This window comes from Melospiza melodia, chromosome 3, assembly GCF_035770615.1.
Source record: "Melospiza melodia melodia isolate bMelMel2 chromosome 3, bMelMel2.pri, whole genome shotgun sequence".
Taxonomy (NCBI): domain Eukaryota; kingdom Metazoa; phylum Chordata; class Aves; order Passeriformes; family Passerellidae; genus Melospiza; species Melospiza melodia.
This window is the reverse complement of record NC_086196.1, coordinates 117,717,417-117,737,689: the sequence shown is the minus strand read 5'-3', so window position 1 is coordinate 117,737,689 and position 20,273 is coordinate 117,717,417.

The following is a 20,273-nucleotide window of genomic DNA, read 5'->3' as shown; positions in this document are numbered from 1 at the left end:
GATTTTCACTGCAGATAATTGTAGAGCAGGAGAAGATTCAAAGTTCAGCAGATAAAGTTCTGCAGCCTCATTCTTTTTTGGCTCATATCTGGGGAAGATTTTCCATCTTTACAAAGCATATGAGGTTTTAAGAGGTCATAAAAGTGTTTTTTTTTACATTCACTTCACAAGTGTAAAAATTATCCTAGCTGAAAACCAGAGAAGATCAGAAGGGTAGGAATTTTAATATTATTTTCCTTTACCAATTGAAATAATTATCCATAACCATATCCATAATCCATAACTATATTTATAGGAAAAAAAACCATTGCATTGCTCACTATCTAATCCAAGGGAGTGAAAACAGTAGCTTGCAGTCCTTCCAAGTGATATCTCGGAGATGCATGAAAGTGATTCATATGGAAGACATTTAACTATAGGGATAATATATTGAGACTATAACTCAATGTGATTAGAGGAGTAGAAGCTGAGCACAATGTATCTTCTGCTTGGCAAATAAAGGATATGTCCAAAAACAGTCTTGCTTTCAGAAGTGAAAAATCCATTACCAGACTTTTAATGACATCACTTCTGAGGTACTTCCCTGGAGAGGTACTCCTAAACATTTGAAATCTTGACAAAATCCTGTAACATCTACTCTGAATACATTTCCTCTTGAAAACATTTTTGGCAAATTGGCTTGTTGAAAATTGGGAAATAACCTATTTTCCAGAAATAATGGCCAACCACTGACTCTAGTCTCAGCAATCAGTGCCAAGCGTTTTTTCGTTTCTTTGTAAATCAAAAAATCCAGGAAACAAAAGACACCTTTAACAGATAACACTGACATTTTAAGCCAGCAACCAGATGTGACTTTAAGGTTAAGGAGTCTATGAATTCCCAGTATCAGCTTTATCTCCTGATACTTCCATTTGTACAGCACAGTAAAAACTGATGGATGAAACCAGATCTCCTTAACATGCCTAGCAGAAAACAAAGCAAAACAAAACAAAACAAACAAAACATCACAAGTTGCACAATACATGAAAAAAATGAAGCATGTGCAGAACCCTTTCTCCTACACAGACTAAGCAACTAGTTTTCTTGGAAAAGCAATTATTCTGATCTGCAGTTTAGTTTTTCTCATCTGTACCACTTATTAGTTCCATGTCATTAATCATTGGATTGTACCTTCATATTGCCAAATTTTCAAAATATTTAGTTCTTATCTAGACAGACGGAAAGTCAGCTTTCAGCATTCAGTATCAAGTGTCAAACAGCAAAATAATGGTGAGGTTTTTAAACCTCTGAGAACTCTGAGAATTTTCATTTTTATATATGCACTTCAAAGGATAAGGTCATTATATACTTTTTTTTTTTAATTTGTCAAACTTTATCACTCCAGATTTTGAAAGCTTCCAGTCAGTGGTTTTCTCTGATGCTGGTTATATCTTCTCTCTAAAATTCATAAAAAATTAAATATATCTACAGTCTGATGTAGCAGATGAAGTGTATGCCTCATGCACTCAGACTTCACTTTGCCGAGCATTTGGTTAGAATTTCAGGATGAATTTTCCTTTGGGTGCCACTGCCACATGAAAATGCAGAGTAGTCTAGACACAAAACTTATTGAGGAGAGACAAACTGGGGCTACAGGATCTCTTCTTTCACATTTTTATCTGTGAATCTGTCCAACTTTTCCACATTGCGGTAGAGACTGATGTGTTTCTTATTTACACAGCATGGTCTGAACCTGAATTAAGTCTACTTTAGTAAATACGTGTGAATCCCATTCTCTAGCCCTGAGAGCAACACAATCTGCTTCCTGCCCAAACAGATAAAAATATCTCTCCTTCCAGTGTCTTCCAAACTTCCTACAGGAGACCCCACTGGCCTGTTTTATCCCCCATATCAAGCCAAGGTATTGTTTAAAAGTGCAGTCATCGTTATGGACTGACACTCTGCCCAGCCGTTCCACAATATGGAAAACAGCAAGCCAGCAACTGAGCTTGGTCAGCCTTACACTACAGACACCATCAATACACAGGCTGGCAATGGTGTGAACTTCCTATATATTTGGTAGGTAAAAATTCCGTTTAGGTTTCAATTGGGAAATTTTTCCATTTTTGAGAAAAATCACATTATTCAGGAATTAATATTCCCTGCACTCTTTAAACCTGCAACAGTTTGCATTCTTCTATAGTGTAGTTGACAAGTAATTTTTTATCATTCTGGATATTATTTTTTGCCATAGTTACAGACAGGAGGGATGCTGTCTTCTCCAGTATCTTTTTGGGTTTTTTTCAAATGGGAACCACCCTTTGAAACATCTTTCTTTTTAGTTATGGTCATGCTCAGCTTAGTCTGGTCCAACAGGCAAACAAATGCTGCTTTCTTTTGAAGAGATGATGGAATTGGTAGCTACCCAACAACAGGGTGTGCCTGCACTGAATATATTCAGGAAAAGGCACAGAAATAGCCTGCAATTAAAAAGTACCCTTAGAACTAAAACACCCTGACCAAGATTCTCTTTGGATTCCTCTCATGACTTTATGAAAAATGAAAAAAATTATTGCAGAAGAGCTACTACATCAAAACAAAATCATGAATAGAGTTAAAAGCTATAAACAGCCAGTAAATGAAAACGGAAACATCAGCAGTTTGGAACATGTAACATTCCTCAGAGGGTTTGTAATGTGGGAAGAAAAAAAGCATTACAGAACATAAAAATATCCCCAGTTTGTGTGGAAGTGTCTGGGTTTTACATTCAGTGATTTAACAGTAGGTGCAATGTTCCATATTGGTGTTAATATTTATCAAGCTGTTGACCCTGCAAGTTTAAGAAAGAATTAGGTTCGGAAATCCACCCCAAAAATATTATACATTACATTGATGAGGAGAGAGATTTTTATATAAATCAGAAGAACAAATACTACTCTATTTGTGCAAGCTGTTGCATTCAGTATGATTATTTTTGTGTGAAATTATGAGATGAAAGCTTCCTAAATGTCTATCATATTTACTCCACGTGCATTGAGTGCTCTCATATTGTCATTGTGTTTAAATCTTGCATAAGTCAAACCCCAATTGATCTATGCAGACATGATTTGCTAATTCCTCAAATTGGTTTACTTTTGCTCTTTTCATTGCTAAAGCTGCTGCAGCTTAATTTAGGATCTTTTCAGACGTTTTCCTTGGCCATCTTAAAATGAAACCATAGGGTTATAGATGTTGATTGTCTCACCAGTTGAGGGAGCAGCCCATGGTGGGGGTTTTATGGGGATCCCCATAAAACCATTGAGCCCCCAAGGGACAGAGATGTGCTGGAAGCTTGTGCATGGCACTGGTAGCCCACATTCCATTGGCATGGTCCATATTCCACTCCATGGCATTCCAATGGAGTTCCATTCGAGTTCCATTGCAATGGCAGTTCCATTCTCATGGCACTGAGCATGAGGACATCACCTAAAATCAGCAGAGAGAGCTCATACATTGTAAGAATCAGAATATACTATTAATACCAACTCAGCTTTGTCAAATAGCTCTCTCAGTCCTCATGCAGAATAAATTGAATTGATCTTTCTCCTTCAGTGGCAAGATCTAAACCTCTTCTCAAGCAGTATGCTTGTTACATTGTTGACTGTTCCTGTCAAGGAAAGTCTATCCCACCAATGGGAAATATGCAAAGGAGAAATATTTTTATAATGTTTTGCTGCTCACAGTGCTCACATGTTCCACTTTTAAGGGTCCAGAATTACTACTGCTACTGAGCATGACTTGAGAAGGTAGTGCCAACCACACACACATGAAGAGTAAGATTTGAAGATAAATAATGATAAATTGTCAAGTATTGACTTAGTCCTAGTCAGTTTCAAATGGAATTAAATCTTTCAAGATATCCTCTTTCCACAGTGGGCTTCTCATTAGACTGGTGAAATTAAAAACTAATTAGAAGCAGCAAGTTAGATTCTACCCAAATTCAATCTGTATTTGCAAGTTGAATGAACTGTCAATTTAGAAAATAAAATGCTACAGGATGAGGAGAATAGAGTATTGAAAAAGTCAGACAATTGAGTGATGTGAAATAACAGGGACTGTGCTTATGTGAATTCTGCTGAGGCCTTATTCATTAAAGAAAATTAGAATGCCATCGTCATCTTTGGCCAAGTTTTAACACCTGTCACAGAACTGTAAAAATCAATTCCAAACTAATTGACACTCTGGAGAGAAGAGGCTGGCAGCCAGTTTTCCAATATGAGGGAGCAGAAGGACAGAAGAACAACTGTAGGTCAGAGATGGCAAAACTATTTCTTGTGCAGTGCCTGAGCAGGAGAAAAAAGTTTTAAATTGCAGTGACAAAGTCTACTGTTTAAGATGAATCTTGTCTTCATGGCCATAAAATATTTCTCCACCGTGAGCAGTGAATGTGGTTTAAAATGTCATCAATCATTCCCTTTGCTATTCTTTTTCCTATCTGCCTTTACTCTTTAAGTTGTTTAAGGAGAGTTAGCAATGCACATCTAAAAGGCCTTGCCATAAGCAAATCTGTAATCTGTACATTTTAATAGCTCCCTCTGTGGCAAGAAACTGAATCAAGGAATCTGGCTTCAGTGACATGAAAGAAAAAGAATATAATGTCTTCACCAGTATTCTCCTAGTGATTGTCTCACTGGTCTTTGTGTTGCATCCAAATTGTTTCTTCAAATAACTGCATACACAATCAAATACTGAAAAACCTTAATGAGAAAAACAATCATCAAAGAATGAAAATGTTATTGGAAGAAAACCTGAAAACAATAAACATTTAGGTAAAAGCCTTGAGGATGAAATAGTAAAGTAATGTAGTTCTGTACCAGTGTTAAAGCAGTCTCATCTCAATCTAATCCAATTACAAAGATGCTAAAGTTAAATCTAAACTCCTGGAAAAACAATCGCTGAAGATAGCAAGTAAGGAAAGTGTTTTTCATGGTTCCTAGCTAGGAATATTTCAATTAGGTAATTGAAATAGGTAATATATCAATTACCTATTTTGTTCTCTTTTCACAGAGAAATCAAACCAACTCTGTAGGAAAGCTGATAAAAAAGCTGCGAATGGAATGGAAAAGCTGCAATGGAAAAACCACTCAGTGTTAACCTGTCTCTGCTCCCTGTAGTGTTTACCTTCCATTTCAATGGGGATAGAGGTATTAAGTGCTATGGATAAATCCAATCCTGAAGCTTCAGATTGTCAATTCCATGTTTTGAATTAAAGAAACAAGAACCTTAATGTGCACCTTTATTTTTCTTACAAGCTTCAACTGTTTTTTATTTCAGGTTAATTTACCTTGCTTTTCTTAAAGCTCTGACAAGATTTCAATTATACACTCGATTATGCTAGACTTCTTTTGTGAAGAGTTGAGTTATTCAGAAGTTTATCTGCATAATAAAAGTCATAGTTGACTTTATTTCACAGCCTTACCCAGTGCAGCTTTAAATATTGCTGATTCAAAATTATTCAGTTCCATACCAATAGTTGACGGTAGCTTCATTCACATTCAAAGGCAAGTGAAAAAGTAGGACAGTGTTTAATATTGCCACATATCACTGTGAGAAGACAGTTCAGATGAATTCATCTCCCTGACCTAGATGACAGCTACCAGGAAACAGTGGTGAGCAACCAAAGCCTGAGAGACACACAGACTAGTCAAGGAAGTCTCCAGAAGAAAATCACATGATCCTAAACTTGATTTTTACCTCCTCCTAAACTTACTGTTGTGTGTTCCTTTTCATGTGGGGGGTGGAGGGGGAAAGGATAGCCTTTCATACTTTTGTGGATATTTAAGTGGTATTCCCCTTCTAGAATTCTTTGTCAGCTTTTTGTAAATCTGAGTGGAAAATTAAATCCTAGATGACAGTATGTGATTTCCTTTTTTTATCTTCCACTGGTACCCACTAAATATTAACAACTGAATATTTCTTTGACCTATAGCATATAAAATAGATTTGTTCATCAGAACAATAAAACAACACTGGCACACATCTACTGAACTACGTAGTGTTTACTGAAAGTAGGACTATTACTTAGATGCTAGCAATAAAGTAAAACAATAAGGAACATTTATGCAGTCTATGAAATGGTTTTATAATGACATTTAGGGAGAATAAAATTTTTAAAAAGCACTACCAGATCTCCATTAGTGTCTTACTGAAAATCCTGAACAGTTTGTCTCTCTGCCAGGAATTTAGGACCTTTATTGAATGCACTTGGCTTCATTACAGTGCAATGAGGTTTTTCAACTGTCAGCTGAAACAACATGTGTATTTACCTTATAAAATAGATAGAAGAGATAGATTTTTCTATTAAAGGCACCTTTTCAGTGAAACAAACTATCCCTTATTTCTTGAACTGAAGATAACATAAAAGAGTCACTAGCACATCTCCATAAAAAGTACTGCTGTTCCACATGAGGATTATCTAATAGCGTAATTATAGACTGTGCTATTTACAACAGTGGTAATTTCAATTGTCCAACACTTTCCATTTTATACTATTTATACTATTATAAATAATAAAATAAGATTACTTTTTAAACTTTTTTTCCCTCTAATTATAACTGCTTTTATTCTTATGTTTCAAAGTTTCCCCAGAAATGGAAAATGCTGCTATCAATTTTGGAATGTTACCCAAATGTATATCAACTTATTCAAATTGATTTTGTTATGATATTGCTGCAGTATGCAGTTGTCTGAAAGTCCAAATATGTTTTAAGCTTTGAAGTCTCCAATATGACACCTATCTGAGCAGCCAGAGAAGTCCTAGCTTCAATTCCATTGCCTACACATGAGCCCAAATATTCCAGGCTGCAGGGTAAACCAAGATCTTTCAAAAGAAAGATGGGGAAGAATCACATCATCCATGGATATAGCACCACAATAATGTTGACAATTTTGACATTTTGCATCGTGGTTCTGGGCTGGAGTCTTCAGGTCATGTTTACTGGAAACACAGCAGAGGTGGAAGGATGCTCTTTAAATTCTCATAGAGGAGGCAAACGAACCCTAAATTGAGGTGTCTTGTTTCCTTTTCTGGAAGCACTAGTGTTGCTTCTTCTCACATGTAAAATTACTTCCAATATAAGAAATGGACGACAGCTGCCAAAATACCAAGGGAATGATGTTATAAGTTTTCTCAGGAACTCTCCTCATGCTTTGAAGCTTGCATTTGGAGAAACTAATTACATTTTTATCTTTATCTGAAGCATAGACTTTACGTACAGAAAGGTCAGTCAAACACCATCATTCACCAGAAGGCTTTGTGCTTTTATAACTTGAAAATTTGCTTCTAAGCTACCAGCCCAGTTTTTCAAGGACTCCTTTGACTCAATGAATGTTTTCAGCAGAGGTACAAAAGTGCATGAATAGATTCTTTGCAAATGTCTACTGGATAAATTTCCATGCAAAAAGACACCTTTGTCCACAATTGCTATTATAATTGGAGACAATGAATTTAAAAGGCCTTTTCATGTGTGACCAATTTCATTGATCTTTCCCAACATGAAAAACATGCTGTTTGCAAAAAGCAGTTTCTAAAACTCATGGTAATAGCAGCCAAGTGAGCAGTGCCACACACATTTGAAAGGTTTTGTTGTGGGGGAAGCTATTTTTAACAAATCTTAATTATTTGATTCTAAACACTTAATAAAACATTGAAATAAATGGAGCCAACAGTACGAAGAAAAGAAGTAAATTAAAGAGCATGCCATTCATATCTGGAAAATGTTGGAGCCATTTTTGGAAAGCTTCTGAGGGAGAAAAGTAAAGAAAAATCAGCTTGCAGATCACGGCAGACTTAGATGCACTAGGCTAAGTAATCCAATATCCACTGAGCTCATTACTATCCTTATTTCAATTCTATGATGGTTTGAAGGAGGTTTATAAACAATTCCAAGATAATTTAATTTCTAAAAAATAACTCCAGCACTCTGTTTACAGTTTCTTTAAAAAAACATTTTTTCTTTGAAAACAAACCAGAAGGTAACTTCAAAATATTGGCAAATGCATTTCATCCAACCAACAGGAATCAAAAGACTGTTTTCAAGAAAAAAAAGATTGCTTTTCATAGGCCTCATGGCAAGTTGATGTGTTTTTTAAGCTCACAAATATCAACTGTCCTCTCCAAAACTTGGAAGAAATATCTCTTTTCAAACACAGGGTTTGGTTTCTGTTATTGAAATAGCACACTTTGGCTGAGGCGTAGCCTGGGGGTTCCCAGACCAGGTGTCACCACTGCACTAAGTTCAGTGAGAGAAATAACTCTGAGAAAAAGTAGAGAGGCAAAAATATATTGGTTTTCTCTGTACCACCAGGCTCAGCATACTTTTTGAGTGCTGCTGATAATATGTCATTGTTAGTAATTTCCTTTTTCCTCCATGTCTTTTCACATTGTGAGGTGTGAAGAGCTGACCATGGTGTTTCTATGCCTGCCCATGCAAGCCTTGAGGAGCTTGTGTGCTGGCTGCTGTTTGGTTTAGAGATTCTACAATGTACAGGAGTGCCTGATCCATCTGCCAGGGGTTCAGCGAGACAGCTCCTCTGAGGCTGACCTGCAGGGTCAAATGCTGACATGCAAGGTCACCATGATTGACCTTTCTCTTTCAGCCTGTATCTCTACCAGGAAACCAAGCAGAGCCAAGTGTTGTTCTCTGCTCCTGTTGCCAGCTAGCGCAGTCCAGCAATGTACTCATTAAACCATGTGAACCACATAACTCTTCTTATCAACATCCGAACTGCAATTTGGGAACAGTCTTGGAAAGCTGTAAATTTTGAGAATGCTACCCAGAGTACAGCTATGCTGAAGACAATTCAAAAACTAGATTTAAAGACATTTGCATTACCATACAGAGGCCAGAACCCTGGTGCTGTTACACTCACTAGAAGAGATCCAATCTCTGTCCACAGAGGGACTTATGCTTGATTTAATATTTTTGTGCCTACTTTGAGTACTAGATATGACTATGAACTTGAGAACAAGATCATACCTGTTCATGGCTGACCCTGTAGACATACCATACTAACCCAAAACATACTGTGGACAAGATCTGTCTATTCATTTGAGTAAGCTTTGCATCAGAACCTCAGAGTGAAATCTGCATGGAATATTACAGTTTTGGGTAAGTGACTTAAAACAAAAAATCCTTTTGTGTATTGAGAGTTTTGGGTAAAAAAAGCAGATCTTCCCTTCTTTGTTGCTCCAGAAGAGCCACAATAAAAGAAAAGAAAAAGAAATAAAAAGAAAAAGAAGAAGAAGAAGGAAAAGGAAAAGGAAACAGAATGTCTACCTGCCAGCTTCTAAGCTGACAAAAAATCACCTGCTCCAGTGCAGGAACAAAGAGTGTCTCCAGTGATACTACATGTGCCCTCCTGCAGTATTTCTCTACACCCTGTGTGTATTGTCTTTTTCCTTTTTACTCTTTTACTTCTCATATGATTCCTTTCACTTCCTGCCTTCTTGTACCCTAAGAATTCTCCTTTTTTGCTCTGAGCAGTGGTTCTGCAACAGAAGAGTAAGACTCTCTCTGGCCCCATGCCTAGATTTCTTGTAGTTCTTGTTGCCTTCTCTGCTCAAGTATCTGCCATGAATTAAATCCTTTCCCTAGATTTTGTCCCCACTTTTCAAAAGCATTTCTGGAGAGTGTATCTGTTTTTCTCAAGAATAATTCCTGCAGGCTGAAGTCACAAGTACAACAAACGATCCTGTCTTTCACCTAAGGAATTTAAAAGTCCTTACAAAGTTACATGAAGATATCAGATATCTCTGCTCTGAAATGTGCTTTAGTTGCCCCTCTAGTTCTTGGCCATAGGTAAAGTAAACCAGTCTCATTTTAAGGCTTAGTTTGTGTTGGGTCACAGTTTACATGAAATTACCTTATCAGTTTTCCAATGACTTTGCTATTACTGGCAATCATGCTTTATTCACTTCTCACCTCTCATCTACCTCATGAAATAGGGAAAGCAATATTTGTCTCCTTTTTTCTTTAATCTTCAGCTATGCTAAAGCCTGTAAGATCTGAATACAGTTACAGTTCTGGCTCCCACTGTTTTCCTGATTTTACAAGGGCTAGAAATTCATCATTCCCACTGGCTCGGTGTTGTCTTTTCCCTTTTCTTCCACTTCTTCATGCTCCTTTCTCTGCTGTGGATCTTGATCATCCAACCACCATTTCAGCTTGGAATGTGAGAGGCAAGTTCAAAGGGTGAAGAGGCACTCCCATGCAATTTCTTATGGATTGAGATTCGTTAGTTGGATTCTCTCCTTCTGGATGTCCATTACTCATGGTAGAGCTTAGAGTTCAGTTGGTGAAGGCATTAATGGTGTTCCCTCTCTCTGCAGAGAACCTTCTTCATGAAACACAGTTACTGCCAAGGCTGCTCTATTTTGCTAGATTTGGCTGAGCTCAAACCAGAGGGAGGAAAAACACACGTGCACAATTAAGTCAATCTAGAACCTGAAATCCCTGGCAGAGGGGCTTCACTAGCAGCCAGCATGCAACACAAAAATCTTCCTTTCTGCAGCCTCCAGTCCTCCTTTCTGCCTGAAAGCAGAAGTGGGGTGTGACTGAGGGATGGGCCCTACTGACCAGGGGCAGCACTGGGGTTATGTCTCAGACTGCCCCTCACTCCATGTAGCTACATTGCATTGTTTTGCATTGTCCACTGGAAATTATGCACTCTCAGCTCCATGGAAAACAAAGGCCTGTGGGAGGTCATGGAATGCCTCATGGATTTTTGTGTTTTGCTAATCCAGTTGGTGAATCACTCTGACTGCTTGCTTAATCTTACCTTCATTGTGTTATTTATCCTCAGCTTCAGGCAGCGGATGGGTGTCATCATTTGTGTGCCAGGCTGCCCTGCTAACACTGGGCACGTTGATTTACCCTCTAAACAATGTGGTTTTAAGAACTAATGCCCTACTGTGCACCAAACGTGCACATGTCTTGATAAGAGGGTTTGGCCAAGGTTTCACTGGTGTGAGATACAACACAGTTCACATCAGTACTGTACATAATAGGATTAGCAATTAAAATATGCCCAACCTCATCCTGTATTTTGCTCCTTCTCAGTCAAATAGCTGTCATTTAAGGTAAGGTCTTGCAATGGCTTTATCAACCACAAAAACAGTCCCATAACATGTTCTCTCTAGCATGCTGATTACGGATCTGATAATTGGGCAGGACTAAAGAACTTGAGTGCAGCTGTTATTTGCTTATTAAATGTCTCAGGGGAAAAGATACAAACACACAGACACACAGACACACACAGGCATACATACACAATTTAAGTGGCTCATTAATCTGAGGAGATGTTCTCTCTTTGATGGGCTGCACTGCAGTCTGATCCAGGCAAAGCAAAAAATCTTTTTTTGCCTGAGTAATTTGAGAGAACTAATTTCAAGTGCTCAGTTAAAAATTGCTGCATCTCCACATTGGGCATAAGTGCCATGGATTTTGATGCAAAAAACATTGAGAACCCCTTCCTTTTTCCATCAACAAGTAGGGTGTTTCAAATTACAGTACTGTGCCAGGTCTATGCTTTTCCCTCTATTAGAGGCAGTTGTTGGTGTTGAGACACCCCCCAGATAGATTTCAAAAGTCTTTGGCAAATATCTTTATTTTCTGGGCCCACAAACTACAAAACTAATTTCCATGATGGACAACTGACTTAAAAACTCATTTTCTTCATTACTCCCCACTGCATAAGCTACTGAAAGTCTTACAGTCAAGATATGTTAATGAAACCAAACAATACTCTGGAGAACACTTTGTTGTATCTATTCCCCTTGAAACTAAAAACCAGGCAAATGAAAACTCTCCAGATGCCCTTGCAGTAAACAGTTTGATTAAAATCTGCTTTTCCCATTAGATAGCCATTATTCTTTATTATGCCAGTTCTGTTTGCAGAGCATGGCGACACAGTAAAAAATCCACAGGCAGATTACTTGACTATTTTTATACACTGAATGACATATCAAACTGATAAATCCAGCCTTTCCCACCTTCAAATGTCATCAAGAAAATTGCAATACCATAAGGTTTGTCAAAGATATTGACAAGAATTACAGAGCTGTCACCCAGCTCTGAAATTTGCAGATTTCATAGATTTCTTCTGAGTCTTGCTCTTTTACTCCTGTGATATCTGTGCCACCAGAGATATGCAAGAAATGCAAGTTTTGACGTTCTCCTGGGCAATTCTCACACACAAAAAAAATTGCAACATATAAACCCACTAGTTTCCTGATGCAGCCTACAAGGAGTTTTCCAAACCAGAGTGTTGCTTCAGTTTGAACTCCACAGTCAGCAACGTGGAGTTTTCTAACTCTGACAGTACACACCATCTGTTCTAGCCATGTGCAGGACAAATCACTTAAGGTCTTTTTCTTCATGGATGTCATTGAAGAACTGCCTTTTTCAGAGATTGCTAAGTCCTGAATAAACCTAGCCTAGGTATGATAAATTCTATAAGCAGCTGGGAGAAGCCTAACTAACCACTTACTCTTGTTCTTGTGGGAGATTTCAACTTGGCAGATGTCTGCTCAAATCACAAAGCAGAGATGAAACAGTCTAGAAGGTTCCTGGATTGTGTGAGAAGTAACTTCCTGACATGGCTGGTGAGGGAGACAACCAGGGAAGGTGCCTGCTGGGCCTCCTATCTGTGGGGTAAAGTGATGTCTGGAGGCCACCTTGGGCACAGCAATCATAAAAATCCCAGAGAGATAAGGAGGAATGCTAGCAGAATGGCTACCTTGGCTTTCCAGAGGGCAGACTATGGCCTGTTTAGGAGCTTGGTTGACAAAGTCCCTTGGTAGACATCCTGAAGAGCAAAGGAGTCCAAGAACACTGGATGTTCTCCAAGCAGAAAATCTTAAAGGCACAGGAGCAGACAGTCCCCATGAGCTGGAGAGAGGAAGACTGGCCTGGATAGACAGAGAGCTTTTTCTGGAACTCGGGAAAAAAGGAAAGAATATGATCTTTTGAAGAAGAGATGGGAAAATCGGGAGGACTACAAGGATGTTGTGGGGTTATGCAGGAAGAAAATTAGAATGACCAAACCCCAGCAAGTACTTAATCTGGCTACTGCCCTAAAACACATTAAAATGTTTCTATAGTTACATCAACAACAAAAGAGGGCTAAGCAGTGCTGTATGAAATTAAACAATGCAAAGTGCTGGGTCCTGCACTTGGGTCACAGCAATCCCATGCAGAGTTACAGGCTTAGGGAAGGATTGTTGGAAAAAAAGGACCTGGGAGTTTGGTCACTGCCAGCTGAACATGAGCAGTGTGTGCCCAGGGGGCCAAGAAGGCCAATGGCATCCTGGCCTGTATCCGCAATGGTGTGGCCAGCAGGGCCAGGGCAGGGATTGTCCCCCTGTACTGGGCACTGGTGAGGCCACAGCTCATGTGCTGTGTCCAGTTCTGAGCCTCTCTCTACAAGAAAGACATTGAGGTGCTGGAACAAGTGCACAGAAGGGCAACAGAGCTGGAGAAGGGTCTGGAGCACAAGTCTATGAGGAAAAGCTCAGGGAGCTGAGGACACTCCGGGGGTCTTCATCACTCCCTACAATTACCTGAAAAGAGGGTGGATCAAGGTGGGGGTTGGATGGTCTCTTCTATGTAACAAGGGACAGGATAAGAGGAGATGGCATCCAGTTGTACCTGGGGAGGTTTAGATTGACTATTAGGGAAAAAAATCTCCGCTGTAAGGATTGTCAAGCATTGAAACAGGCTGCCCAGGAAGTAGTGGTGCCACCATCCTTGGAGGAATTTAAAAGATGTGTAGATGTGGCACTTTAAGGGGCATGGTTTACTGGTGGACTTGTCAGTTGGACTCAATGAGCTTAAGGGTCTTTTTCAACCTAAATGATTGCATGGTTCTATGATTCTAAGAAATTAAGAAGATACATGAGTAGGAAAGCATACCAAACAAGCGAAGTCACAGTAGTTATTGTTTTCCCCCCAGATTCAAATGTGTTAAGGAAGGGCAGAAATGACAAGCAAAGCATTAAAATAGTCACAACACCCAGATGAACACCATCCTGAAGCTTTCTCTTTCCTTTGATCAGTGATGTGGTGCTTGAAAAACAAAATGCACTCATCAAAAAATGGACTGTCTCAGTTCAAAGTTATGCTGCTTTTTATGGGCATTTTCATAAGTGTTTTACGTCTGATCTCCTCTCTTTCTAGCAGTGATTTCTGCATTTGTGACCAAACAGATCATCAGGAATAACGTGCTCCATTTCAGTGAGGATAATGCAACATGTAGGGCTGTAGTTAACATTTTCTTTATTGAAGCTGCTCTATCCAGGATGGTGAGCACACTAATACTTACCCAAATAGCTCAGTAAATCTCAGCTATGCTTTTTTTAATGTTGTGCCTTAGTCAATAAGTAATTGCTCTATACTGTCAATCTGTGTATGATTGTATGATCTGTGACACCTGTCAGAGTCTTTTCTCCAGGACAGCTTAAAGATGACTGAACAAGCCAGTGCAAAAGAGGGGTTGTAAAAGGGCTTCCATGAGTTTGAAATGAGAACATAAAGTATGTGGTCAAATCCAAGGCCATGAAGGAAGTCCCTTTTCCATGGAACCTCAGTGAAATTACACCAGACTCCAGCCATCAATCTGAAATCATGCATCAGCACCTTTCCTTACCAACACAGGTGGACTGCCTCACTATTGCTAAATTTAGATGATGTTCTCTTTGCCTTACCTCTGTGTTATTAGGTAGATGATCCAGACAGGCTTATCACTGGCTTCCCTGAGAATTGTGATTGCCCCCAGTTAAGCATTTTACAAGTTCTTTTCAAGCCTTTGTGGGAGGCAGAACTTCTTGTTCTCATGAAATTTCTTATAACTCCATGAAACATGGGGGTTTCTTCCTTTTTGGAGACAAGACGTATTTCCGTGTCTATGTATTCTACTGTTTTTCTCTCCCTCTTACCTTGATAAGTGTATTCTCAGTATTTGTACTTTCTGGGAACCCCGTGACTCCTGGCAGCAGCAGTAAATTTCCACATATTGCGTCAACAGCTATGTCAGATGAAGGTAGAGTTTAAGTAATTGTTTTGCTAGCTGAGCAGCTTTAGATGGCAAACAGAAATAATTGTCTTTTATCCATTGGTAAAAGAAGTGTAGAAAGCCAGATCAAGTGTAAGTTTAAAAGGAAAAACAGATCACGTAACTCAGCAAATAAGGAAAAAGAGATTTGCACACTATTTGCAGTATGCTTATAGCAGAATTAATTTGACAAGACATGCATTTTAACCATACAGAACCCAAAAACATATCGAAGTCTTTTCCCTATGCAAATGCAATGAATTGCTGGCTCTTAGTTACATTTTAAGCTAAAGGAAAAACTCCTATCTGGCTGAAGACTCTAATTGATTGTTCTGACACACAAACTGGCAAAAATATAACCTTATGGGCTTCATAGATTTCCATAAGTAGAGTATTCTGGCACAGCACTGCCGTTGTTGCTGAATGCATATAACACTTCAGAGGGGCTGGAGACAATTCTTATTCATCCTTCAGTAAATGTGATCATGACCTGATGCTGCATTGATAGCCCTCCTCAATCTGCTTACAGCTATTGTTCATTTACAAGAACAATGAACAATTAATAGATGGAAGAAAGGCTTTGTTTGCCTTATGTTGTCAGCTGGACAAAGGAAGATGTTAATGCTGTTTTACAGTCAGCGTGATATATTATCTAAGCCGCATTTGGTTTCTTTCTTTAATTTGCTAAGTGCTTCACAATTTTCCTCCTTCTGTCCCCATTATTGGGTTTACAGCTGACTACTGTTTACCATTTTCTCTGATGATTTTTGATTTCTTTTTCCATAGTTCGAAGCAACAAGGAATTTTTTTCTCTGAACATATGCAAAACAAATTTCTCTGCTTCTGTGTGTGTGGAAATTGGACTGATGGGGTGGGAAAAGCTGAAAATTTTCTGTTTAGTGTCATTAATGCTTCTCCAGAAGCTTAACATGCAGGGGCGTTATGACTATTAAGATATATAACCTTTCCTTTGAAAGCAAAGTAGATTCCAGCAACTGGATAACTCACTAAATTTTAGATTTACATCATGAGTTAGTCTGGCTCTAGCCAATATGACTCAAATATGACCTAAAAGACTGACATTTTTGCACAATATTGCATCTTTCCCCATATTTTCCCTGCCTGTCACAAGCTTATTAGAAGTAAGCTTTTCCAGCAGTAACTGGAAAAGTTATTTCAGTTTCTGAAAAATGAACAAAAAGAAAAGGTAAAATCAGGAAATCTAACAATGTAGAGAAGGTCACACTCCTACTGGAAAAATAACTAAGATATTTTATTTTGGTCCAAATCAACACACATATGGGGTACTCCAAAATATTTGGATATGTATTAATTCTGGAGAAGAATACTCTGCCTTCCTTAAGTTCTGCTTCCCAGCAGTTGCAGTTCATTGTCTCCAAAGGGCTGAGAGCAATGGACCAAATCTGCTGTCTTACAATGTGGACTTGGGTGATCAACCTGAATTACACACCCATGTACCTAAAACAGCAGCCTGAACAGGCTGATACACAAAGGGTACATCCTACTGGTCCTTTGCATGTTTTTTTAATATATCAAGATTTCCACTCTTGCACTTGCCTTTGAAGACAAGACTCTCATGCCTGCATGACTGTGGATGTTTTGATATGGCAGATAATCAACTGGGAACAAAATAATATCATGTAGCTTACTGAGCAGTCATTAGATAGCCTCTATTTTTATCTATATGAAAACCAGATGTCCCAACAACACCTCTTAAATGATGCACACTTTCCTCTCTGGTTTACCACCTTGGAAAATGTGGTAGAGCAGTCACATCATTGCTTAAGTCATTCAGCAGCCTTGTCACATAATGTTTGCAACACAGCAGCAGCAGCAGCACGGGCTTTCCACAGGTGCTAAATGCATCTGACAATGCAATAGACCTCTTGGGTATATTTAATTCCCAGCTAAAGAGCCTGCTCAGTTTCAGGATGAGGGAGTTGAGAACACTCACAGCCCTGTGAGTCTCATGCTTTTGGGTGGTGCCCACAAAAAAGCCCAGTTGACTCCAGGAGCTTGCCAGAGAGCCCTGCTATTTCTACTTTTTGGCCACAAAGGACAGCCACACTGTTTCTGTTGGAAACAGCTGTTGTGGCTGCCAGAGAAACTGCAGCTTTTGCAGTCTGTGATCAGAGGATCCCTTAGGCAGAGCAAAGCTGCCACCCCATCTCAGTAGTGTATTCAATGCATTTCTGCTCTGCCTAGAGAACTGCTGTCATATTTCCAGAAATCCACTTGGGACCTCAGTATTATCTGCTTTGCAGGAATGCTTGCCTGTAGTGGAAAGCCACAGGGGACAGACAACCATATAAACCAAGATTTACACCCCTGTCAACAGACCCCCTCCACTGGGTACACAGGATTTCAGGGCAATCACACAAAAGCTCCATGTTTACACAGTAATATCCTGGCAGTAGAGTGGCCTTTTCCCAATGATTCTTATAAAGAGAGGTCAGAGAGAAAACCTGTTCAAAGATTCATTGCCAAAGTTCTGCAATTCCAGGTGAATCCCTTTGTGGAAGTTCTCTTCACTTCTAGTTCAGATCTCCCATCTAACATGTGAATGTCAGCCTCTGGTTGAAGCCCAGATGTGCAGAGCACCAGTTCCTAAGGCTTCTGATGCAGTATCTGCACTGCTTTAGCAGAATTCTCCCCAAATGACTGTCTCTTACCTTTTCAGCACAAAGAGCTGCTGGCATGCATGCTCTGAGGAGTGTCTGTTGACCAGATGTGTTCAAAGGGTTTGATAACACGTTATAAAACTCCAGCAGACTGAACGGCAGCTGTTCTCTATCAACTTCATATATTTGATCCAAAGAAGGGAGAGGATTTTACTAAGAAGAAAAATAGAATAGACAATAATACCACCCAAAAAAATAATTATATACTTTTCAATAATTTAAAAAACCTCACCATATCATCCCTTAGGGACACAATGGGGCAGTTGTTTTCTGTGGATTTATCAATTATAATTTCTGCAAAGAGCAAAATTAAAGGAAGTGTCTTTTTTGAAGCTGGGTATAACAGAGAAATGCAAATCCAAGGCCCAGATAACTGAGCACTATGCATTCCATGTTGGTGCCCCACAAAATCCACTCTATGTAATTGGAATTTTGTTTCATAAATTTTAATGTGAGAAACATGGCGTTCTAGACAAACAAGAATGCAGGCGTATCCTCTGCATAACATTGGCATTTTAAACAGCCTCAGCCTCTCTATTCTGAAAAAAAAAAACAAGGAAGGAAGTGATTACTGCAGGATTTGTACAACTGTGGAGCCCAGCTGATAATGCTGATAATAATAAAACTCCCTCTGTGTAGCTGTGTTCTCACCAGGAGAACTCAAAGAGGTTCTTTGTTTGCTTGTTTGTTTTACAAAAGAGGTTTGTACCATTAGTCCCTTTTTCCAGATGGTGAAGTTGAGGCATGAAGGAGTGAAATCTTGCAGAAATGGCTAGGAAAACAATCCAAGTGTTCCAGCCCCTGAGGTCTGATCTCTCTTCAGTACACCATCTTATTCTTTCATACAGTAAAAGGGGATGTCCCAATGGAAAATCTACAACCTAGCACTTCCTCCTTGTATGGATTAAATACAGCTAAAGAAAAGGTCCTTTTTTTAGCATAAACCATGAGGCAGCCTGGGACATGTAAGGGGAAAAAAAAAAGCTTAATCTAATACAAAGTAGGCAAAGATTTTAGCCAGGTAGAATATTTTTTCTTCAGAGATTTTCACTGAAAACAAATGCTTCAATTCAACCTATTAATTAAAAAACCCCAAACCCAAAATAAAACAAGAAACAAAACCCAAAAATCCCAGGGAGCAGTATGCCTCAATACAATGTTTTGTTATGCATTGTTCCTGATGATGAAAATCACATACTCCTGTCTGAGGCTACATGCTGCCATTAATGACAGGTATGGAAAAATATTAAATAGGAAAATTATAGTAAAAGAATCTTCTGAATTCACATATGAACCAAAATATAAACTTTACTTGCATGCCTGTTCAGTTTTTGTAAAAATTATATGTTTTATGGGAATACTGTGGAAAACCAAAAGTTTCACTGTATCACCAGTTGTCTTACAAATAATTGTGAAAGCATACATACCTGAAAAAAAGTTTATCATGATACAGTGACTTGAATCTTTTTAGAAAGATTTTGCACAATTAAGGAAAAAATATATGATTGAAAAATTCTTTCCCTTTAGATCTCATTGTGAGGATATCAACAGAAGTAATTAAAGAAGGACTCCATAGGTTTTTGAGACAAAGCAATATGTTTCTTAGAATGTTGCCAGGATGTTATGAGGAAAGGGAAAATATTAAAAACACTTGCATAAATTAACCTACAACACACATATTCTTTGTCCTAGGGACAAAAATACAGAGATGAGGTAATCTGTGTGCTTTAATGCTAAGCAATATATGAAAGCAACTGCCCTCACTGGTGCTTATCCTGTTATATATGGGACCACCATACTTGTGTAAGTTATGGATATGGGCAGAGAATATTTCCAACATTAAATATTAATGACCACAGAAAGCAGGCACATTTTCTCATAAAGCAATCTAGTCCAGAATGTATGAGCTGAGTGGGTCTGACTTGTCACTGCATGACTCACGACCAACAAAAGACTTAAGACATCTGTCAAATGTAAAATGCTGGCAAAAATGTTGTGTCACTGAAAGCTGTCATTCTTGGTCCAATTTTTGCTTGACCAGCAGTGATCACTTTTTCAAACAGCCAGGAGCTGCACTTTTATCAGTGCTCACACTGATGGCACAGGAATAAATAAGCACTCCTCCATTTCAACAGTGACTGGACCTGAATGATATCTGAAAGAAATACAGGCTGACATTCCCCTCCTCTTTTCTTCTCAAAGAACATAAAGAAGAGATAATTGACTGGAATCATTGTAATCTTTGAACAAAACAAAATGCAACTAAAATCTCACAGATACTTGAGAGAATATTTTTGCCCTCACTGTTTACTTCTGAAAAGTATTTGTGTCTAGACTGCTCAGTGGATAAGGCATCAAGTTTCATTCATATCTTTCACTATATCACAAGGCAGATCATAACATAGCTTATTAATGAGCTATTAATGTTTATTTATTAGCAAGTGTTAACTTGTTCATTCCGTTACTTTAACTATGCTTATAGCTTTGCTGCTTGAGACAAGC